This window comes from Lissotriton helveticus, chromosome 4_1, assembly GCF_964261635.1.
Source record: "Lissotriton helveticus chromosome 4_1, aLisHel1.1, whole genome shotgun sequence".
Lineage (NCBI taxonomy): Eukaryota > Metazoa > Chordata > Amphibia > Caudata > Salamandridae > Lissotriton > Lissotriton helveticus.
The window spans coordinates 93,641,608-93,664,103 of record NC_136063.1 but is presented as its reverse complement, the minus strand read 5'-3'; positions in this window follow the sequence as shown (position 1 = coordinate 93,664,103).

The window sequence follows — 22,496 nt, the reverse complement described above, 5'->3', positions numbered from 1 at the left end:
CGCGCGGGGGCATGGACCCCTGAGCACGGCTCCCATGAATCGTCCTCCGACTGATATCCCTTCCAGGACACCAAAAACCACAGTCGACCCTGTCGGTACCGAGAATCTAGGATCCGCCGAACCTCATACTCCACTTGCCCATCCCTCAACACCGGGGGAACCGCCTTGCGGCGAGCGCTACGTGCTGGCTTCAGTAGACTGCAATGAAACACTGGATGTATCCTCAAGGATGCAGGCAACTTCAACTTATAGGCCACCGGATTTATTTTACGAATGATGACATAAGGACCGATATACCGTGAATGGAATATACTGCGATACCGGAACCGAATGTTCTTCGTGGAAAGCCAGACCTTATCGCCCACCTGATAGTCCGGACCTGCTTGCCGGTGACGGTGCTCCCATTTTTTATGGGATGCCTTGGTGTTATCCAGATGGCTTTAGATCCTTCGGTGAATGCCGCAGAGAGCTCTCATCCGTGCCGCCACAGTTGGATGATTCTGCACGTCGCATAGCATAACCACCGGCAAGGTGTTTGCATGGAACCCAGTGTTAGCTCGGAAAGGTGTGTCTCCGGTGGAACAATGCCACGCATTGTTATACGATAGTTCCGCCAGCCATAGTAATGACACCCATGATTCCGCAGCATCCTCAGCATAACATCTTAAGTATTTCTTGAGGGTTTGATTCAACCGTTCAGTTTGGACATCGGTCTGAGTATGAAAACTGGTTGATAAGGTGTCTTCCATGTGCAGTGCTTTGCACCACATGTGCCAAAAGCGGGCAACGAACTGAAGGCACCTGTCCGAGATGATGACCCTAGGAATACCATGTAAACGGACTACCTGAGTCAACAGCAGTTGAGCGGTCTGACTAGCTGTAGGCAGGTTCTTGCAGGGAATGAACTGGCCCATCTGTGTTAGGCTGTCGACCACTACCAGGATAGAATTGCATCCCTGATCCGTTGGCAGACCTAAAACAAAGTCCAAACTGATAGTTTGCCAAGGTAGAGAAGGAGTGGGAAGGGGCATCAGCATGCCTTTGCTTTTAGCTTGTTCACCCTTTGCTCGAGCACATATTTCACATTGGCCCACCCATTCCTTCACCTCCTTGTCCATCCTATACCACCAGAACTGTCTTTTCAGCAAGTGTAAGGTTTTCTGGTGTCCAGGATGCCCTGCAGTGACTGAGTCATGGCACCAGTTAAAAGCCTTCAAGCGGAGGTCATGGGTAGGAAGATACAGTCGATTATTGTGCATTGAGATGCCGTGCTTGAGGGTACACTGAACATCTTGTTGTAGTTCTATCTAGGACCCTAAATTCAATAGTCCTGATTTATGCCCTCATGTGGTTATAATAAATAATATCCTTATAAAGGCATAAGAATCATATCCATATTTAGTCATAGCCCATGCTGTCCAAATTCAGAAAGGCTACTTCCCCAGGCTCCTAGAAAGTACAACGAGTTCTGTAAGCAAACGAAACCTCCAGCAACCTGGGAATTCCCCATTGCTTTTGTTTTGATTTCGTCCTAGAACTCCTGTGAGCACTGTAAGAACGGCCAGTTCTTAGTTACATCTTTATTGACGTCTTATGTCCAACCTTACGTCAAACCCGGCACCTTTCAGGTATAAATATACCAAAGTTGCCTTAAGCAAACACACGGTGGTGGGTTTGGAGCAGAGCGGCTATCTACTTGCCCGAGAGCCCAGCTGATGCGAGAGCCCACGGACGCCGCCCCTCCTTTTTGATGCACTGAGAGAGACGCTGTCTTTTCTCCTGCCGAGAAATCCAGCTCCTGTGTTTCCAGATACCCTCTCGGGTTACTGGGATATCGAGTACTGAGAGAGAGATACAAGACCTCCTGCTTTCTATTACCCAGGTACGGAACTGACTAAACCATTAAAGAGAATTCTTGATTCAGATTCTTGGCAAAACCAACTTAACTTAAACTGCTACTTACTTACTCCTTCCCACGTATTAGGCTTAGGTCAGGTACACCGGGGTAGGCGTATTTAGAAGCACCAGTTGAGTACGTTAGTCAATGTATATATGTATGTATATATTTTATCTATTTTAGAGTATCATATGGCTAAGAAACCATATCAATGCTTTTACAGTATTATTTTACAATCCTCCTTTTACTGTACGCACTTTACTTTACTACGAGTATTGCAATCGTGGCAATTCATTTCTCTTGCATGAGAAAGAAGACTGCTCAATAAATAACACCTTTTATTGAAAACGCCTGTCTCTCTTTTCTCTGCACTCTGGTGAAACTAAGTATGCACACTTGACTGAGTGAAATAGCTGTCTATTGTTTTCACATGACTCTAGAGATACACTCTTATTCTGAGGGAGCAAAGTTGTCATGTTATATGGTTGTCTGAAGCTAATCCCTTCTTGTCTATCCAGGGAGGTTACACTCCTCCTCGTTTATTCGAGAAAGTTTCTAGTGACCTCTGAGCTAGCTGGCAAACATTAAGTCTAATATAGTCAGTAGAGACCTAGTCGACCTCAGTCCTACGTCTACACTGCTGTATATATTATTCCAATGCTCAGAGCCTATTGAGAATATAGGAACTACACTACATGGCGCCCAACATTTGGTAAGGCGATAAATCTAACGCAAGACGTTAGAGTAACTCAGTCGTGCTTTTTCACACAGACCCCTTTTCCCGTAAATACTCCAAAAGACGTCTGGAGTGGGTAAAAGGTTAAAATCCGCCGGAACTTAGTAGGAAGAGATTCCTATGTATAGTTTTTGGTTTAGTCAACGTTGAAGGATACGGTGTTCCAAAATATTGTGCACCTAATCTTTGTTTCCTTGAAACTTGATCTGCAACAAAAACTCTTCTGTCAGTAAAATCCCTGACGGAGACGAAGAAAGAGATGCTACAGCGTCTCAACTGTTGTTGGATGACACAACTATCCAACAGAATGACCCGAATGTTATACTCATTCCAGTCAACGTAAGAAGAACTAGGGGCCAGATGTAGGTAAAAAATATTTACCGATTCTTAATTACCGAATTTTACCGATTCGGTAATTAAGAATCGGTAAATATGAAGGGTGGACATGTAGGTCCATCCAGATGTGTTTTTTACCGATTCGGTAAATATCTGTATTTACCGAATCGGTAAATACCGACTGGTAATGCTCCATTCATTCCTATGGGCTTTGAAGCCCATAGGAATGAATGGGGCATTACCGGTCGGTATTTACCGATTCGGTAAATACCGATTTTGACAAGGGTGCAGGGGGTGTCACTTTGACACCCTCTAGCACCCCCAAAAAAGGTTCGGGGGCCATGTGGCAGGCATACCTGCCCTAAGGGCAGGTCTGCCTGTCATATGGCACAGGTGTGCATGCACACATGTGCATGCACACCTGAATCGGTATTTTACCATCAAATTGAATTTGATGGTAAAATACCGATTTTGTAGGCCTTGTGGGACTCAGAAGAGTCCCACCTACATATCAATTTTACCGAATCGGTAAATATACCGGTCGTTAAATTTACCGACCGGTATATTTACCGAATCGGTAAAATTACAGATTTGCCCTTTTTCCATGCCCCTACATCTCAATAGCCAAATACCGACCGGTATTTGGCTACCTACATCTGGCCCTATAACTATTAAACTTATAGAAAATGGACTGACATCGCGAGGTGGTACAGTCATATTCGTGGTAGAGGCCCTTGAATATTGGCAGACAGAGGTATTCTATTCATGGATACACTTTCCAGCAGCAAATGCTGTGACACACGACTTCCACTATTACAAAATAGAGGAACCTCCGGATGAATACACTCCTTTCGAGGAGGTTGAAATCCCATTAAATTACCACGAGCACCTGCTCTGGTTTAAAGGCGCCCTAAAACATAAAAATCACATCACCAGGCTCGGTCCACTAGGTAGACCAGGAGATACGTGGCCGGTTCTAGGGAGCTACACACCACATCCACATCCAGACATCAAAAAAATGTCAGACCGGGAACTTTTAGCCCAGCTAAAAATACTAATCAAAATACATAGACAATTAGTCCAATATGTAATGCGGACTTCAACAGTCCAATCAGCAATTAACATTCCACAGCTGACCCCTCATCAGGGAAACACAAACAAAATCACACCACAGAACATACAATCATGTCTTGGTAAAACACCCGCAAAACGGGAACAAATTCCATTCTGGTTAGCACAAAAAAATCACTCAAATAGAGGCAGTATTTCCTGATACTACACCTACTGAGAAACACAGAATTCTGACTATCTGTCTTCCAATGGGGATCGCACCACATGTGGAGGACTGTGACACTTGGGGCACAGTCTTTGCTTCCATCTATACAAAAACACATGGTGTTCCGTCCATGGCGGTTATACCAGATGTGCTAAGACAGATTCAAAATGAATACGGTCCAGAACCTGCTTTATCTCTGGGTATGAAATTACTGAAAGACTTCAAGCAGGTCTCGGCTATATTATTAGCTAACATAAAAGGAGAAGCAGCATCGGTGGCGATCCGCCACAAATTGAATGAAACAGATATAGCAGAACAACCATTTGAACTAGCCAGAATCATAGAAAAATCCTATGAAGAACTCCACTCCCAAAGAAAAACGATTCCAGTCCAGAGGAAGGTCTCCTCGACGGAGAGAAAGATCTCCGGACCAAGGAAACAAGGTAACCCAGAGGGAGCCCTCTGAGAAAAGATACAACCTTAAAGATAGAGATAAATAAAAAAAACCTGATAGATATCAAGATATTGATACACGTCCCTCTCGATCTTTTCAGACTTCCTCACAGAAATCGGAAACAAGAGGACGGTCAGAACACAGGGAAGAGCACGTCAAGTCCAAAGACAAGGAACCTGCTCATCAAAGTAAAAAATTACAATTTCCAAGAAAGAAGGTAGCCAGTATTAAAATAATTAAACATGCCGAGGATACTGAGGACACAAATGAAAAACGGAGAGTGGGCCCAGACAATGCTAGACAGCGCAGAAGAAGTGACCATAGATCGCAAGATCCTGATGAATCTTCTGGAGACAGTGGGTACGAATGAATACATTCAGGTGGAAACTGCAGATACCAGAGTTAGCAAACCTCATAAAATATATGAAATAACATTGCGTATAGAGGGAGATAAGACTAGGAAAGTAAGGGGTCTCTTTTGGGATAACCTTTCGAAAGGCTATGACATCCTTTTAGCTGAGAAAGACTGGCCACCAGAGTTTGTCAGGGAGTGCCCTCATGGGGAAGAAATGATTATGCCTGCCTTCTCAAATCATATTTCAATTCATAAAAAATATACATATGCAAGAAAATGGGCAGTGGCCCAAGCTCCTTCATTATACAAAAATCATGTAGGATGGGATGAGGACTCTCCTCCTCACAAAATCCAGTTAAAATGTCAACCAACTGCACAAAGGCAGTACCCAATTAAACAAGAAGCTAAAAAGCAAGTCAGGGAGATCTTAGATCAACTTGAATACCAAGGGGTGATTGAAACATGTACCTCACAAATGAACAATCCTTTGTTTCCTGTCTCCAAGCCAGACGATTCATATCGTCTAGTTTTGGACTACAGACACCTTAACTCATGTTGCAAAACATTTGCAATACAAAACTCACAAAGTGCAGCACTAATGAATAACATTGTGCGCAAAAAATACAAAACGACATTAAACATCTCTAATGGATTCTTCTGTCAAAACATTGCACCTGAAAGCAGGTATTTGACCGCTTTCTCAATAATAGGGTCACAGAAATTCTGTCGACTCCCACAGGGATTCAAGAATAGCCCAGGATTATTCTCAGCAAGGGTAACAGAGTTACTACAAATGTATGATGATGAAGCATTATCTTATGTCGATGTCATCTATCTAACAGATGATGACTTGAATACTCACTTGAAAAGAGTAAACACCATAATACTTGGGTTTGCAGCTGAGGGTTACAAAATCAACTTTAAAAAGTCACGAATTGCCCATCTAACAGTCCTGTTTTTAGCATATGAATTATCAAGTGAAGGCAAAAGCCTAGCAGACAACTTCTTAGAGAAATGCGCTGTACTCCAAGCACCAAAAACGCTGAAGAACTTATAATCAATACTAGGTTTCCTGAATTTCGGAAGAACTTACATTCTAAATTATGCAGAGAGGGTTAAACCTCTCTACGAATTAATAAAACCTGATTTCAAACCAATCAATTGGACTCAAAAACATACAGAAATTTTGAGGTCATTGCAAACAGACATGTTAGCTAAAACAAAATTGCAAACACGCGAAAACATACGCAACCTTGTAATCCGAGTCATCCCAGGAAGATGCTGATTCACGTACCTGACCTTTAATGAGGGAGAAACGGTACCAAGAGCTTACAAATCACATTTGTACACACAAGCTGAAAAAACATTCAGTCTTACAGAAAACATTGTAAATGTGGTTGAAACAGCTGTAGCAAAAGAAAGAGACCAAGCCCAAGGCAGACAGATAACTGTTTTAACAGCAGAATCAGCCTTTGAGGCATTAACAAGCCCACGCAATTTGACTACCGTGGCATTAGATCCAAAGTGGATACAATGGGAAAATTCTCTTGCTACAGAAAATGTAAAATACTATTTTGACCCGGAAATGAAAAAATTAAAAGATCTAAAATATGAATTAGAATATCCTCTGCCAATTGAAATTCTGCCTCTACAACTTTACTCCTGTGTAATATATACAGACGGATCAGCACAACCCGCAGTTGGTGGTAAGCAAGCTTACAGTGCTGCGTGCGCGGTTGTTAAATGCCGGTGACACAGAATTAAATTGAGACCACTGGTAACTATGTCACAATCTATAAAAGATAGTTCAGCTCAATGAACTGAACTACTAGCTTTAGAGATGGCGCTCGATATTGCCGATCGCGAATTCCCCACACTAATAGTGTGCGATTTGCATTACTGCGTCAAATCTTACAATAATGACTTGCAGAACTGGGTTCAAAACGATTACAAAGATGACACAGGTGCCACAATAAAGCATAAAAAGCTTTGGGAACAGGTAGTTCTTTTGCAGAAAGAACTACAAAAGACTCACGTGATACATACACTGAGTCATCAACGTGATGGCGTTCACGTTGCAGGGAATTCATTGGCTCACTGAGCCACAGCGGAAGCAGCGCAACCGGCTTCCGTAGCCACAAAAAAGCGTTCAGAAAAATACATAGACGGGGAAACCATGCTGGCGGTAAAAACGTCTTCAAAAGGCGACTGCGCAGCATTACCTCTGAACTATCCACTCAATTATACATACATAATTGATGCAAACTCCGTTCCTTTTGCTCGAATCCCTGGAGTGGGGGATAGAGTAATTCCAAACACGAACAGGAGAATCTTTTTGATAGCAGACGCACACATGGGATTAGGTCTAAGTCACCTAAAGATCAAGGAATCTCTGAAAGAATTTCAATCAGAATACTGGTGGCCGGGAATGAGCTTACAACATCACAAATTTGCAATAAACTGTCCAAACTGCAACAGAGATCGCAGTGGCGAACCGGCCGGAGTATTGCCATGGCTCTTCGTTTAGATAGCATAAGGCTATCTATACGCAGAAACCCAATAGAAGAAATGCGTCCCATTTATGTTTAAGACTAGATTCACTTAAAATGTGGCCCCAGCGCTCAGCTGACGCCAGAACTGTTATAAAAGATTTGCGAGTCTTTATCGGCACATACGCAATTGGCATGCTACATTCTGACTAGGGTCCTGCTTTTAGCTCTCGAGCTTATAAGGAGGCCATGACCAGCATGGGCATTGCAATGCGGTACTCTTGTCCCTTCCATCCTGAGGGAAATGGGATTGTGGAAAGAAAAAACCGGGACATAAAGCAATCTATAACGGCGAGGGTATTAGGTTCGGGTGATGGGTGGGTCCAACATTTAACATTTAACAAGTCTTAATAATCTGCCAAGAAATTCTCTGAAAGATTTCAGTCCGTACGAACTATTGTTTGGGACTAGAATGCATATTCAGGACTTAGATAGTCAGACTTCAGTGGTAGAAGAAAAATGCTTTGATATCAATGATCGTTTGGCTATTTTACAGGACTTAAATGAAACAAGAAAAGGCCTGAGCAACGTAAAGTTAAAACAACAGCCAACAGCCACTGAAGATAAACCACCTGTCCCAGCCAGACCTGTCTGGATTCCAAAGATTGGGGATCTGGTCAGAGAGAAGATCGCGGTACCTGTCTTAGCTATCAGCGGAACAAGAACAGTTGTACTACCGCCCCTTTCTGGTAAAAAGGAGAACCGAGTTGTATCCATCGACCTGGTAAAACCACAATCATGTGGCCAATAATAAGTAGTAGGCCCAGTGGACTCCCAAGAAATAGCAGAGTACCAAAACTTGCTACAATACAAGAGGTTCAAACTGAGAGACTAATCACATTCGATAAACCTGCAGTGAATAAAAAAGGACTATGCAACAATGCAATGGAACTTGTGCCTCTTGAAACCCCAATTACAACAGTTCGTCAAGAAACACCTGTCTACAACGATGTAGCCTCAGACTATGCTGATGAAACAAAAAATGCAAAAGCAAATGAAAATCCGGAAGCAATTCCAACAATTGACAGAACTGCATCTGGCTACTTCATCGATTTCGATAACTTTTCTGAAGACCCGAGCGAGCCTGAAGAAACGCCAGCAACAAAAACTTTAAAAGACAAAGCAACAGAACTCTTTCATCAACTCAAAGAAACCTATCTGATTTCTCCATGGATTGGATTTTGGATTGTGTTAGGTGTACTTTTCCTCCTGCTTTGGCTCATCATGGTTCTTTGTTTGGGAAAATTCATTGAGGGAAAATACAGTACAATGGACACAGCAAGTCAGAACATCAGCTCTTAATGTACTCTTAAAGTATCTCTTCTATTCGAATTGATACTTTAAGCAGAATAAAGTCTGTTCTTTTACAGACAACTGTGCCCTTAACGTCATCAAAAGAAACGTATGATCTGCAAGTTGCAAGGACAACGGCAGAGATATATAGCCTTTTATCAACAAATTGCCCTGTGCATTTCGCAGAAATGCTAAGCCAAATCCTAAATATGTCAGATACCAGTGGCATCCCACATGTATTTAAGACAATTTTTTCGGGACTGTTAACACCCTTCAAAACAGTTCTGGGCATTTTTTCCTAATTTTTTCCATTCTGTCTTTGGCGGCCTACCACTTCTTTTGGGACTCGTAGCAGGAATTTAATTTTTGATCCTTCTGCTCCGATATGGCAAGCCAAGTCGCAGACAAGACTCCAGCAACGATGGAAGAAACGATCCTAGCTATATGCTATCGGGACCGCATGACTAAAGTCCTTGGATTAGCCCGGCTAAGAGATCTGAATGTGACCTGGTTTCTTTCATTCAGACCCATCGGGCAGAATTGCATCTTACCTGTGCTTCGATGTATGCTATGCGGAGAAGAATGCGTGTTGGACGTTTGTCTTACCCTACCATCAGCAGTACCATTGGATACAGATACTTTGCTAAGTCCTGTAACAGCTCATGCATCATGTTGTCCCCAGCGGCTACCCATTCTGATGACCGCATTCGTTGAGACTTCACCACTACGATTAGGGGGTAGTGAAGTACGAGGTGAGAGCAGCATCACCCAGGTATGACCTTCTGTGAGCATTGCTGATCCTGACATCGATGATAGCAATCATTCTCACGACTGTACTGTTGCGGCATTTTCAAACTTGGTCGAACTTTCACCTAAAGCCGTAGACCAATATTTTGCGAGTCTGTCTGAAATGATGTTCTCCCCTGAACAGAAAGAATAACTTTTTTAAACAAACGAGCACACAGCGTTCCCTGAACTCTGAATTCGGCCTTCGGCTTTGATAAACAAAAGCTACTGAAAACTTTTGGAACTGTTTCTTCCCATGAAAGCGAAATTAGTTTTTTCTCAATTCCAAAATATTTACTTTTTTTAGGCTAGTACTCTGCTTAAAGTAGAACTATTCTTAGAGAACAGAGCTTCTATTTTAGGAACTCTAGAGACAATATATTACCTCAGCCTCTAGCATATGTACAGAAGTTGTATTATTATGTGATGGAATGGTCTCGACCTTCTTTTCAGTTTTAAGACCCATTTCATGTGTAAATTTTCGCAATTCATTCATCTGATATATATATGCATTTTTTAACTGAATGATACCACTGTTAAGCGTACAGTACCACTACTCATTCTCGTGTATTACAATATACCATTTCAATATGCAAAGTAATGAGGGACATTAGATCGTGGAGTGGGTGTTGTAGTTCTATCTAGGACCCTAAATTCGATAGTCCTGATTTATGCCCTTATGTGGTTATAATAAATAATATGCTTATAAAGGCATAAGAATCATATCCATATTTAGTCATAGCCCATGCTGTCCAAATTGAGCAAGGCTACTTCCCTACGCTCCTAGAAAGTACAACGAGTTCTGTAAGCAAACCAAACCTCCAGCAACCTGGGAATTCCCCATTGCTTTTGTTTTGATTTCGTCCTAGAACTCCTGTGAGCACTGTAAGAACGGCCAGTTCTTAGTGACATCTTTATTGACGTCTTATGTCCAACCTTACGTCAAACCCGGCACCTTTCAGGTATAAATATACCAACGTTGCCTTAAGCAAACACACGGTGGTGGTTTTGGAGCAGAGCGGCTATCTACTTGCCCGAGAGCCCAGCTGATGCGAGAGCCCACGGACGCCGCCCCTCCTTTTTGACGCACTGAGAGAGACGCTGTCTTTTCTCCTGCCGAGAAATCCAGCTCCGGTGTTTCCAGATACCCTCGCGGGTTACTGGGATATCGAGTCCTGAGAGAGAGATACAAGACCTCCTGCTATCTATTACCCAGGTACGGAACTGACTAAACCCTTAAAGAGAATTCTTGAGTCAGATTCTTGGCAAAACCAACTTAACTTAAACTGCTACTTACTTACTCCTTCCCACGTATTAGGCTTAGGTCAGGTACAACGGGGTAGGCGGATTTAGAAGCACCAGTTGAGTACGTTAGTCAATGTATATATGTATGTATATATTTTATCTATTTTAGAGTATCATATGGGTAAGAAACCATATCAATGCTTTTACAGTATTATTTTATAATCCTCCTTTTACTGTACGCACTTTACTTTACTACGAGTATTGCAATCGTGGCAATTCATTTCTCTTGCATGAGAAAGAAGACTGCTCAATAAATAACACCTTTTATTGAAAACGCCCGTCTCTCTTTTCTCTGCACTCTGGTGAAACTAAGTATGCACACTTGACTGAGTGAAATAGCTGTCTATTGTTTTCACACAACTCTAGAGTAGAGATACACTCTTATTCTGAGGGAGCAAAGTTGTCATGTTATATGGTTGTCAGAAGCTAATCCCTTCTTGTCTATCCAGGGAGGTTAAACTCCTCCTCGTTTATTCGAGAAGGTTTCTAGTGACCTCTGAGCTAGCTGGCAAACGTTAAGTCTAATATAGTCAGTAGAGACCTAGTCGACCTCAGTCCTACGTCTACACTGCTGTTTATATTATTCCAATGCGCAGAGCCTATTGGGGATATAGGAACTACACTACAATCTTGATCAGCCCATATCTGCCAGTGAGCTGGAGACCGTTCGTTGATGATTTGTCCTAGGAATTGATCCACTGTTACAGAACACAATACCCAGTAGGGTGATATAATGGCTCTTTGTTTTTCCTGTTGAGGGCATGCGGCTTCACCTTGTCTGGACAATGAGTCTGCTTTCTTGTTTTCTGACCCCGGCCGAAAAGTGATCTTGAATTCGTACTCGGCAAAGAACAGCATCCACCGCATTTGTCGCTGTGATAGATGTCTGGCTGTTTTCTTGTACTGAAGATTTCAGTGATCCGTGTAGACTGTTATCGGATGTTGAGCCCCCCAGAGATAATGTCTCCACTCCTGGAAAGCCTTTTTGATGGCCCGGGGTTCTTTCTCATCTATTGTGTAATTGGTTTCGGCTGTGTTTAGTTTATTAGACAGGAATGCCACTGGATGCAGTTGCCCGGTATCCTTGTCCCTCTGAGACAACACTGCTCCTATGGCCACGTCCGAAGCATCTGCCTCCACTACAAAAGGTATGTCAGATTGAGGTTGTTTCAAAATGGGTGCTGTACAGAAAGACTTCTTTAACTGAACAAATGCCTCCAGGGCTTCTGGGGTCCAGCAAAACGGTGTACTCTTTCTCAACAACCTGGTTACTGGAGAGGCCAACTGAGAGAAGTGCGATATGAACCTTCTTTAGTAATTAGAGAACCCCAAAAACATTGCACGTCTCTCACATTCTTGGGAACAGGCCAATCCTGGACTGCCTTCACTTTCCTCTCAGCCATGCTGAACCCCCGGGGACTCAATATCACACCTAAAAACTCAACCTCAGAAACGCTGAACTCACATTTGCTGAGTTTACAATACAAGTTATTATCCTGCAGTCTTTTGAGAATGAGTTTTACGTGACCTACATGTTCTGCCGGAGAGACTGAATAGACCAGGATGTCATCTATGTAAATGACAACAAACTGATCTAAGAAGTCTTTCATCACGTCATTCAAAAAATACTGGAAAGGCGCCGGGGCGTTACACAACCGGAACGGCATTACCAAGTATTCGAACAAGCCAAAACGGGTTTTGAATGCCGTCTTCCACTCATCTCCATAACGTACCCTGACCAGGTGATATGCCACTCTCAAATCTAGGCAAGTGTAAATGGTAGCTTCCTTCACCTGATCCGACAATACCGGGATGAGTGGAAGAGGGTACCGGTTCCTCACGGTGTTTTTATTCAATTGGTGATAATCAATGCATGTTCTTAACTCGCCATTGTCTTTCGCCGTGAAAAAGAGGGGATACGCTGCGGGGGAGCGAGAAGGTCGTATGAAACCAATGGAACAGAAGTGGTCCAGATACTCCCTTAGATGCCTGGTTTCAGGATCAGATAGGGCATAGACTCGGTATGAAGGAATTACCGCACCTTCTACCAAGTCGATCAGACAATCATAGTCGCGATGAGGTGGCAATCTCACTGCTTTCGCCTCGCTAAATACGTCCACATACCGTTGATAGTCCGGAGGCAGTACTACATTCTTTTCAGCTGCCGTAGCCACCCGGAATACATGGGCCAGTGACAGTGTGCGAGGTTCTCTGCTTCTCATACAATTGGCCAGACATTCCTCCTCGTTAAAACTAATAGATTTACTTCTCTAATCCATGGTAGGATTGTGCAGCCATAACCATGGCATACCTAGAATAAACTCATATTGAGGAGCCTCAATAATGTTCAACACTATGTCTTCCACATGCTCAAGCGGCTTTCCCTCCAGGATTCACTCAACAGGTTCGGTATGTTCCGTGATAGGGCCTGATCCACCACTAATACCGTCTCGGGTGTTGGGCAAAGCACTCTCACTTGTCCCAAACGATGGACTAACCCGTAGTCTATGAAGTTTCCTGTAGCCCCAGAGTCAATCATGGTTTTAATCCGATGTGTTTGATGCCCTGTCCTGAGGATCATGGCTAAGACTATGTGTGGTTCTGTGTTTGTAGCCCCAGAAACAGCTAATGATGGTAGCTTCCATACCTGGTCGGTGGTTTCTCCCCTATTGTTTCCGGAGTCAGTTCCCCCTGTAGGGGTTGGCCCATTAGCTATGGTTGCTACCTGTTTCCCTGAGTAGAAGGTATTCCTTTTCCTGGGTTTCGTGGTACAATCTCGCACATAGTGATCTTTTTTACCACAATACATACAGAGGCCCCGTGAGATATGAGATAGCAAACGCTACTCTCGAGAGATTAGTGGGGAATGAGCTGGCCTACAAGAGAAATGTAACGTGATCTGAGTAAGAAATGTCTGGATCTTGTGGGGATCGCCCACATACCTCTCCGGACTGGCCAACGGTATGGGTGGTGGTACAGTCATCTGGATCTGTGGAACCCCTGAGGAGGCATCAAAGGGATTCCTGGTCTGCCTATCCATTCTTTCCCTAAGAGCGGCAGTCTCAGCACGAGATGTAGCCAACTCTTGTTGCACTAAAACCAAAACCTGCATCACGTCGTCTAAAGTAGCCATCTTTAAACCACCCCCTGACCGGGAGGAGAAAAATTTGTGGGTACATGATTCTGTCACGAAGTCGAGCTCCTCAGGATCAGGGTGATGCTTAAAGGGGTCCACCTCCTGATTTCCCCATACTCTGACTAATCATACAGACACAGAGCATAGAGGTAATCAAGCGAGGGATAGGAAAGGGAGGGAGCAGCAAAGGAAGATATACCTATAACAAGAAAATACAAGGGTTAAGTACAGGAAAATTACAAGCTACTCTCATTCATTCTCGCTAAGTACATGACACACACCTCTAGCGATGAGATTCAGAGATGGACCCTTCCTGTGCTTCTCTGCGTAATAAAATGCTTCTTTTATTGCAAGGGTCAAACACTCCCTATAAACAAAAGCAGAGGTTATAGACACCACCATCTATTCATGCCATAAATCCATCAAACAGAACCGACCCCATACATACCCTATATTGCACTCCCCTTCTTTTTGTTCTAACCAACTCCAGTAACAGCCAAAGCAAATGAGCAAGTTCAAAAAGAGGAATTATCAGGAACCAAGGATCCTCCCAGAAAGTAAGATAATTTCCTCACAAGGTTCAAAATGAAAGAAATACTCCACAAGAAAATCAGCTGATCCAACAATGCAGTACGCTTCCTTGTGGAGATTCAGTAGTTAATGATAATAAGAAACAAACAAAAGCACACAGTCAAGAACCTAGTCCATCCAACCTGGATGTCTAAGCTTACCAATATTCCAGAGCCTCCGGCAGATCAATGTCCCAGAATCCAGAGGTTTCCACTGCTGCATCCAAAAAGGGAAATGCTCACCAGAGAAGACACGGTGAAAAGACCAGGATTCTTCCGGTTAGGCAAAGCCGAGTGAACTCTGAGCTTGTATCCACAGAGGAGTCACGTCGGACACTAAATAATCAATACCCTCCCCGCTGCAGCCGCAAGCGGGAGGGCTGTTCCAGCCGGAATGGAAAAGGACTGTAAACAGGCGGCTGCTGGGGGGAAAACTCCAGCGGTTAGCTACCGCTCCAGGCACCGGATCCTTCCCCAGTACGCAGCACGCAGGAAGGAGGATCAAAGCGAACCTGCTAAGGCGAGCAGGAAAAGGAACAGGCAATGCGGTCTTCCCACCTGGGAGACCGCAGAAACAAAGCACCAGATTGCCGCGGAAAAACTGAACGAGCGGCACACCACTCCACGAGTTCCAACTTCGGAAGGAGAATCACGTACGCCGCAGCTAGTGCGTCACATGATCAAATGCTATTGGTTCTGGGAAATGTAGTCCTGCAGTCTGTAAGTGAGGTAGGCGACGATGTCAATTCCTGACAGTACGCCCTCCTCCCAAGCGCCTCCTAGCACCCGGCTTCCCAGGGTACCTAGAATAGAACAAGTGTACCGCGCGGGGGGGGGGCATGGACCCCTGAGCACGGCTCCCATGAATCGTCCTCCGACTGATATCCTTTCCAGGACACCAAAAACCACAGTCGACCCTGTCGGTACCGAGAATCCAGGATCCGCCGAACCTCATACTCCACTTGCCCATCCCTCAACACCGGGGGAACCGCCTTGCGGCGAGCGCTACGTGCTGGCTTCAGTAGACTGCAATGAAACACTGGATGTGTCCTCAAGGATGCAGGCAACTTCAACTCATAGGCCACCGGATTTATTTTACGAATGATGACATAAGGACCGATGTACCATGGATGGAATATACTGCGATACTGGAACCGAATGTTCTTCTTGGAAAGCCAGACCTTATCGCCCACCTGATAGTCCGGACCTGCTTGCCAGTGACGGTCCTCCCATTTCTTATGGGATGCCTTGGCGTTATCCAGATGGCTTTTGATCCTTCGGTGAATGCCCCGGAGAGCTCTCATCCGTGCCGCCACAGTTGGATGATTCTGCACGTCGCATGGCATAACCACCGGCAAGGTGTTTGCATGGAACCCAGTGTTAGCTCGGAAAGGTGTGTCTCCGGTGAAACAATGCCATGCATTGTTATACGATAGTTCGGCCAGCCAAAGTAATGACACCCATGATTCCGCAGCATCCTAAGCATAACATCTTAAGTATTTCTTTAGGGTTTGATTCAACTGTTCAGTTTGGACATCGGTCTGAGGATGAAAACTGGTTGATAAGGCGTTTTCCATGTGCAGTGCTTTGCACCACATGTGCCAAAAGCGGGCAACGAACTGAAGGCCCCTGTCCGAGATGATGACCCTAGGAATTCCATGTAAACGGACTACCTGAGTCAACAGCAGTTGAGCGGTCTGACTAGCTGTAGGCAGGTTCTTGCAGGGAATGAAGTGGCCCATCTGTGTTAGGCTATCGACCACTACCAGGATAGAATTGCATCCCTGATCCATTGGCAAACCTAAAACAAAGTCCAAACTGATAGTTTGCCATGGATGAGAAGGAGTGGGAAGGGGCATCAGCATGCCTTTGCTTTTAGCTTGTTCACCCTTTGCTCGAGCACATATTTCACATTGGCCCACCCATTCCTTCACCTCCTTGTCCATCCTATGCCACCAGAACTGTCTTTTCAGCAAGTGTAAGGTTTTCTGGTGTCCAGGATGCCCTGCAGTGACTGCGTCATGGCACCAGTTAAAAGCCTTCAAACGGAGGTCATGGGTAGGAAGATACAGTCGATTATTGTGCATTGAGATGCCGTGCTTGAGGGTACAATGAACATCTTGATCAGTCCATATCTGCCAGTGAGCTGGAGACCGTTCGTTGATGATTTTTCCTAGGAATTGATCCACTGTTACAGAGCACAATACCCTGTTGGGTGATATAATGGCTCTCTGTTTTTCCTGTTGAGGGCATGCGGCTTCACCTTGTCTGGACAATGAGTCTGCTTTCTTGTTTTCTGACCCCGGCAGAAAAGTGATCTTGAATTCGTACTCGGCAAAGAACAGCATCCACCGCATTTGTCGCTGTGATAGATGTCTGGCTGTTTTCTTGTACTGAAGATTTCGGTGATCCTTGTAGACTGTTATCGGATGTTGAGCCCCCCAGAGATAATGTCTCCACTCCTGGAACGCCTTTTTGATGGCCCGGAGTTCTTTCTCATCTATCGTGTAATTGGTTTCGGCTGTGTTTAGTTTCTTAGACAGGAATGCCACTGGATGCAGTTGCCCGGTATCCTTGTCCCTCTGAGACAACACTGCTCCTATGGCCACGTCCGAAGCATCTGCCTACACTACAAAAGGTATGTCAGATTGAGGTTGTTTCAAAATGGGTGCTGTACAGAAAGACTCCTTTAACTGAACAAATGCCTCCATGGCTTCTGCGGTCCAGCAAAACGGTGTACTCTTTCTCAACAACCTGGTTACTGGAGAGGCCAACTGAGAGAAGTGCGATATGAACCTTCTTTAGTAATTAGAGAACCCCAAAAACATTGCACGTTTCTCACATTCTTGGGAACAGGCCAATCCTGGACTGCCTCCACTTTCCTCTCAGCCATGCTGAACCCCCGGGGACTCAATATCACACCTAAAAACTCAACCTCAGAAACGCTGAACTCACATTTGCTGAGTTTACAATACAAGTTATTATCCTGCAGTCTTTTGAGAATGAGTTTTACGTGACCTACATGTTGTGCCGGAGAGACTGAATAGACCAGGATGTCGTCGATGTAAATGACAACAAACTGATCTAAGAAGTCTTTCATCACGTCATTCAAAAAATACTGGAAAGCCGCCGGGGCATTACACAACCCGAACGGCATTACCAAGTATTCGAACAAGCCAAAACGGGTTTTGAATGCTGTTTTCCACTCATCTCCGTAACGTACCCTGACCAGGTGATATGCCACTCTCAAATCAAGGCAAGTGTAAATGGTAGCCTCCTTCACCTGATCCGACAGTACTGGGATGAGTGGAAGAGGGTACCGGTTCTTCACGGTGTTTTTATTCAATTGTTGATAATCGATGCATGTTCTTAACGCGCCATTGTCTTTCGCCGTGAAAAAGAGGGGAGATGCTGCGGGGGAGCGAGAAGGTCGTATGAAACCAATGGAACAGAAGTGGTCCAGATACTCCCTTAGATGCCTGGTTTCAGGATCAGATAGGTCATAGACTCGGCATGAAGGAATTACCGCACCTTCTACCAAGTCGATCCGACAATCATAGTCGCGATGAGGTGGCAGTCTCACTGCTTTCGCCTCGCTAAATACGTCCACATACCGTTGATAGTCCGGAGGCAGTACTACATTCTTTTCAGCTGCCGTAGCCACCCGGAATACATGGGCCAGTGACAGTGTGCGAGGTTCTCTGCTTCTCATACAATTGGCCAGACATTCCTCCTCGTTAAAACTAATAGATTTACTTCTCCAATCCATGGTAGGATTGTGCAGCCATAACCATGGCATACCTAGAATAAACTCATATTGAGGAGCCTCAATAATGTTCAACACTATGTCTTCCACATGATCAAGCGGCTTTCCCTCCAGGATTCACTCAACGGGTTCGGTATGTTCCGTGATGGGGCCTGATCCACCGCTAATACCGTCTCGGGAGTTGGGCAAAGCACTCTCACTAGTCCCAAACGATGGACTAACTCGTAGTCTATGAAGTTTCCCTTAGCCCCAGAGTCAATCATGGTTTTAATCCGATGTGTTTGATGCCCTGTCCTGAGGATCATGGCTAAGACTATGTGTGGTTCTGTGTTTTTAGCCCCAGAAACAGCTAATGATGGTAGCTTCCATACCTAGTCGGTTGTTTCTCTCCTATTGTTTCCGGAGTCAGTTCCCCCTGTAGGGGTTGGCCCATTAGCTATGGTTGCTACTGGCCTGCCTATCCATTCTTTCCCTAAGAGCGGCAGTCTCAGCACGAGATGTAGCCAACTCTTGTTGCACTAAAACCAAAGCCTGCATCACGTCGTCTAAAGTAGCCATCTTTAAACCACCCCCTGACCGGGAGGAGAAAAATGTGTGGGTACATGATTCTGTCACGAAGTCGAGCTCCTCAGGATCAGGGTGATGCTTGAAGGGGTCCACCTCCTGATTTCCCCATACTCTGACTAATCATACAGACACAGAGCATAGAGGTAATCAAGCGAGGGATAGGAAAGGGAGGGAGCAGCAAAGGAAGGGATACCTATAGCAAGAAAATACAAGGGTTAAGTACAGGAAAATTACTAGCTACTCTCATTCATTCTCGCTAAGTACATGACACACACCTCTAGCGATGAGATTCAGAGATGGACCCTTCCTGTGCTTCTCTGCGTAATAAAATGCTTCTTTTTATTGCAAGGGTCATACACTCCCTATAAACAAAAGCAGAGGTTATAGACACCACCATCTATTCATGCCATAAATCCATCAAACAGAACCGACCCCATACATACCCTATATCGCACTCCCCTTCTTTTTGTTCTAACCAACTTCAGTAACAGCCAAAGCAAATGAGCAAGTTCAAAAAGAGGAATTATCAGTAACCAAGGATCCTCCCAGAAAGTAAGATAATTTCTTCACAAGGTTCAAAATTAAAGAAATACTCCACAGGAAAATCAGCTGATCTAGCAATACAGTACGTTTCCTTGTGGAGATTCAGTAGTTAATGATAATAAGAAACAAACAAAAGCACACAGTCAAGAACCTAGTCCATCCAACCTGGATGTCTAAGCTTACCAATACTCCAGAGCCTCCCGCAGATCAATGTCCCAGAATCCAGAGGTTTCCACTGCTGCATCCAAAAAGGGAAATGCTCACCAGAGAAGACACGGTGAAAAGACCAGGATTCTTCCGTTTGGGAACAGCTGAGTGAACTCCGACCTTGTATCCACAGAGGAGTCAAATCGGACACTAAATAGGCAATACCCTCCCCGCTGCAGCCGCAAGCGGGAGGGCTATTCCAGCCGGGATGGAAAAGGACTGTAAACAGGCGGCCGTCGGAGGGAAAACTGCAGCGGTTAGCTACCGCTCCAGGCAGCGGATCCTTTCCCAGTACGCAGCATGCCGGAAAGAGGATCAAAGCGAATCTGCTAAGCCGAGCAGGAAAAGGAACAGGCAATGCGGTCTTCCCAGCCGGGAGACCGCAGAAACAAAGCACCAGATTGCCGCGGGAAAACTGAACGAGCGGCACACCACTCCACAACGAGTTCCAACTTCGGAAGGAGAATCACGTACGCCGCAGCTAGTGCGTCACATGATTAAATGCTATTGGTTCTTCCCAGAAAGCCTTCTGGGAAATGAAGTCCTGCAGTCTGTAAGTGAGGTAGGCGCCGATGTCAATTCCTGACATACCCTGTATATGACTCTGTGCAATTAGTAATGTGGCAGAGCATCATAACGTGTTATGGAAACTGTAAGGGGTCATTCCTGCTCAGTTTAGAACTCTGTCTGAACTGCAAGGGGTCACTTTTGCTCAGTATAGAACTCTGTCAGATCAGTAAGGGGTCACTGCTGCTCAGTATAGAACTCTGTGTGAACTGTAAGGGGTCACTGTTGCGCAGTATAGAACTCTGTCAGATCAGTAAGGGGTCACTGTTGCTCAGTATAGAACTCTGTCAGATCAGTAATGGGTCACTGCTGCTCAGTATAGAATTCTGTTGGATCAGTAAGGGGTCAATTCCTGACATACTCTGTATATGAATCTGTGCAATTAGTAATGTGGCAGAGCATCATAACGTGTTATGGAAATTGATTCCACCATCAGAAGCCCTATCATGCATCTCTATATTGAAATTGCTGTATCTCCGTGTAAAGAGCTGTTACAAGATTTAGGAATATCTGTGCCTCTATCTCAAGCGTTAAGACATCAGTGTGTGGTCAGTTTTCGTTCTCTAGTGAAAGTTCTTTAGAACTTTATATACTGCAATGTCGGATCTGCAAGAGTGACTGTTACTGTACGTAAAGCTATAGCTATCAGTAAGGGCTCACCGCTGCTTCAAACAGAGATCCATCTCATCAGTAATCAGGGTTTTATATTACAAAATATTAAACTATGCATCCTTATTTTGTCAAAGGGTTTTTGTATGTACAGAATGATGAGAGCACACCGATGTCAGGCAGGGCTACTGACACTTCCGGGATCACATTTTTGTCTTAACAGAAACTAAATTCATCCTGGAGAGCCAGACAACGACAACAAAAACAACAACAATGAGTCCAAAAACAACAATTAGTCCAAAAACAGCAAGTACTACTCTTGGTCCCTTTTGCAAAGTAAAGGGGGCTATTGAAGATGGAGTGTGCAGAGTTATCAATCAACTTGCAAATGGCTCCTGTCAAGTGATCGAGAAAGCTACCGATGGCATCTGTGAAGTGGGCGGAGCACTTGTTGGTTTAAGTTGCCATTTGATTGGAGCAGTGGAGAGCATATGCCCTACCTCGACCCCTAAAAGAACACCTGACACTAACACACCAAGAAACCATTCTGCAATCACACCCTCAGTAGCACCATTGTTTACAGACCACTTTAAGACAATTATCAACACAACAACTTCTGCATCAGAAACTGGGACTACTTCTCCAACTTCATCTATTGCACTCATGACAAGACAACATCCTGATACAGCTGGTAAAGTAGCAATCATTTGCATTTTATCAATGTAATATTCAGGGCATTCTAGAATACAATGAAATCAAAATTCAAATGTCACCCTGGTGGCTTGAACATTAGGGCAGGTGCAGCTTCCATATCCCAGATTTTAGAGCCTGGAGAGAGGACAGGGTAGACTGATGTTAGGGAAGTGCAGCCATGGGGATGTAATTATGGCAGTGGTCCATCTTCAGCAAAGTACTGTTGTGGAAGATTGGAGACCCAGTGGATGAGTTATAAGTGTGTCTTAGTTGCTAGCAAAGCCATGTCAGGTGCATCATGCTAGCTCCCCCCTCACCCAGGGAAAAAGCCCTGCATACTATTCCGGCTGTAGTTGTCTGTAGGAACTGTAGATGGAAAAGAAGGTGGAGACTTAACTTGTGTGTCTGTTCCCTCTCTGCTAGGATAAGTACTGGAATATGTGGCTCTAGTATCAAATGAACCCAAAGGGTCTGTGTTATTTGTGCCATCGCAGCCTATTCCAATAGTAACCACTTCTCTGGTTTGAAGGGGAAAGTGGTGTACATGTAGAACGCACACCTTGAACCAAGTAAAAGGAGTGTGCAGCAAGTGTTCCTCCTATTGTCAATGAATGGCTTATGAATAATTAACACAAGTAATAGGGTACTTTGCTTTAATTTGAATGATTCCTCAAAACCTTTCACTTTAGGTCAACACGGAATAAAGGCAAGAAGCAAAATTAACATCATTCCTACAGATGGCCTTGTGAGAAATGTGAAGTATCTCCACTGCCCTGTTTAGAACTCTCTTCCTAGCATAGGTGATCCCCGTTGTTTTTCTATTAACAGATTAATTCACCTTTACAAAACTCA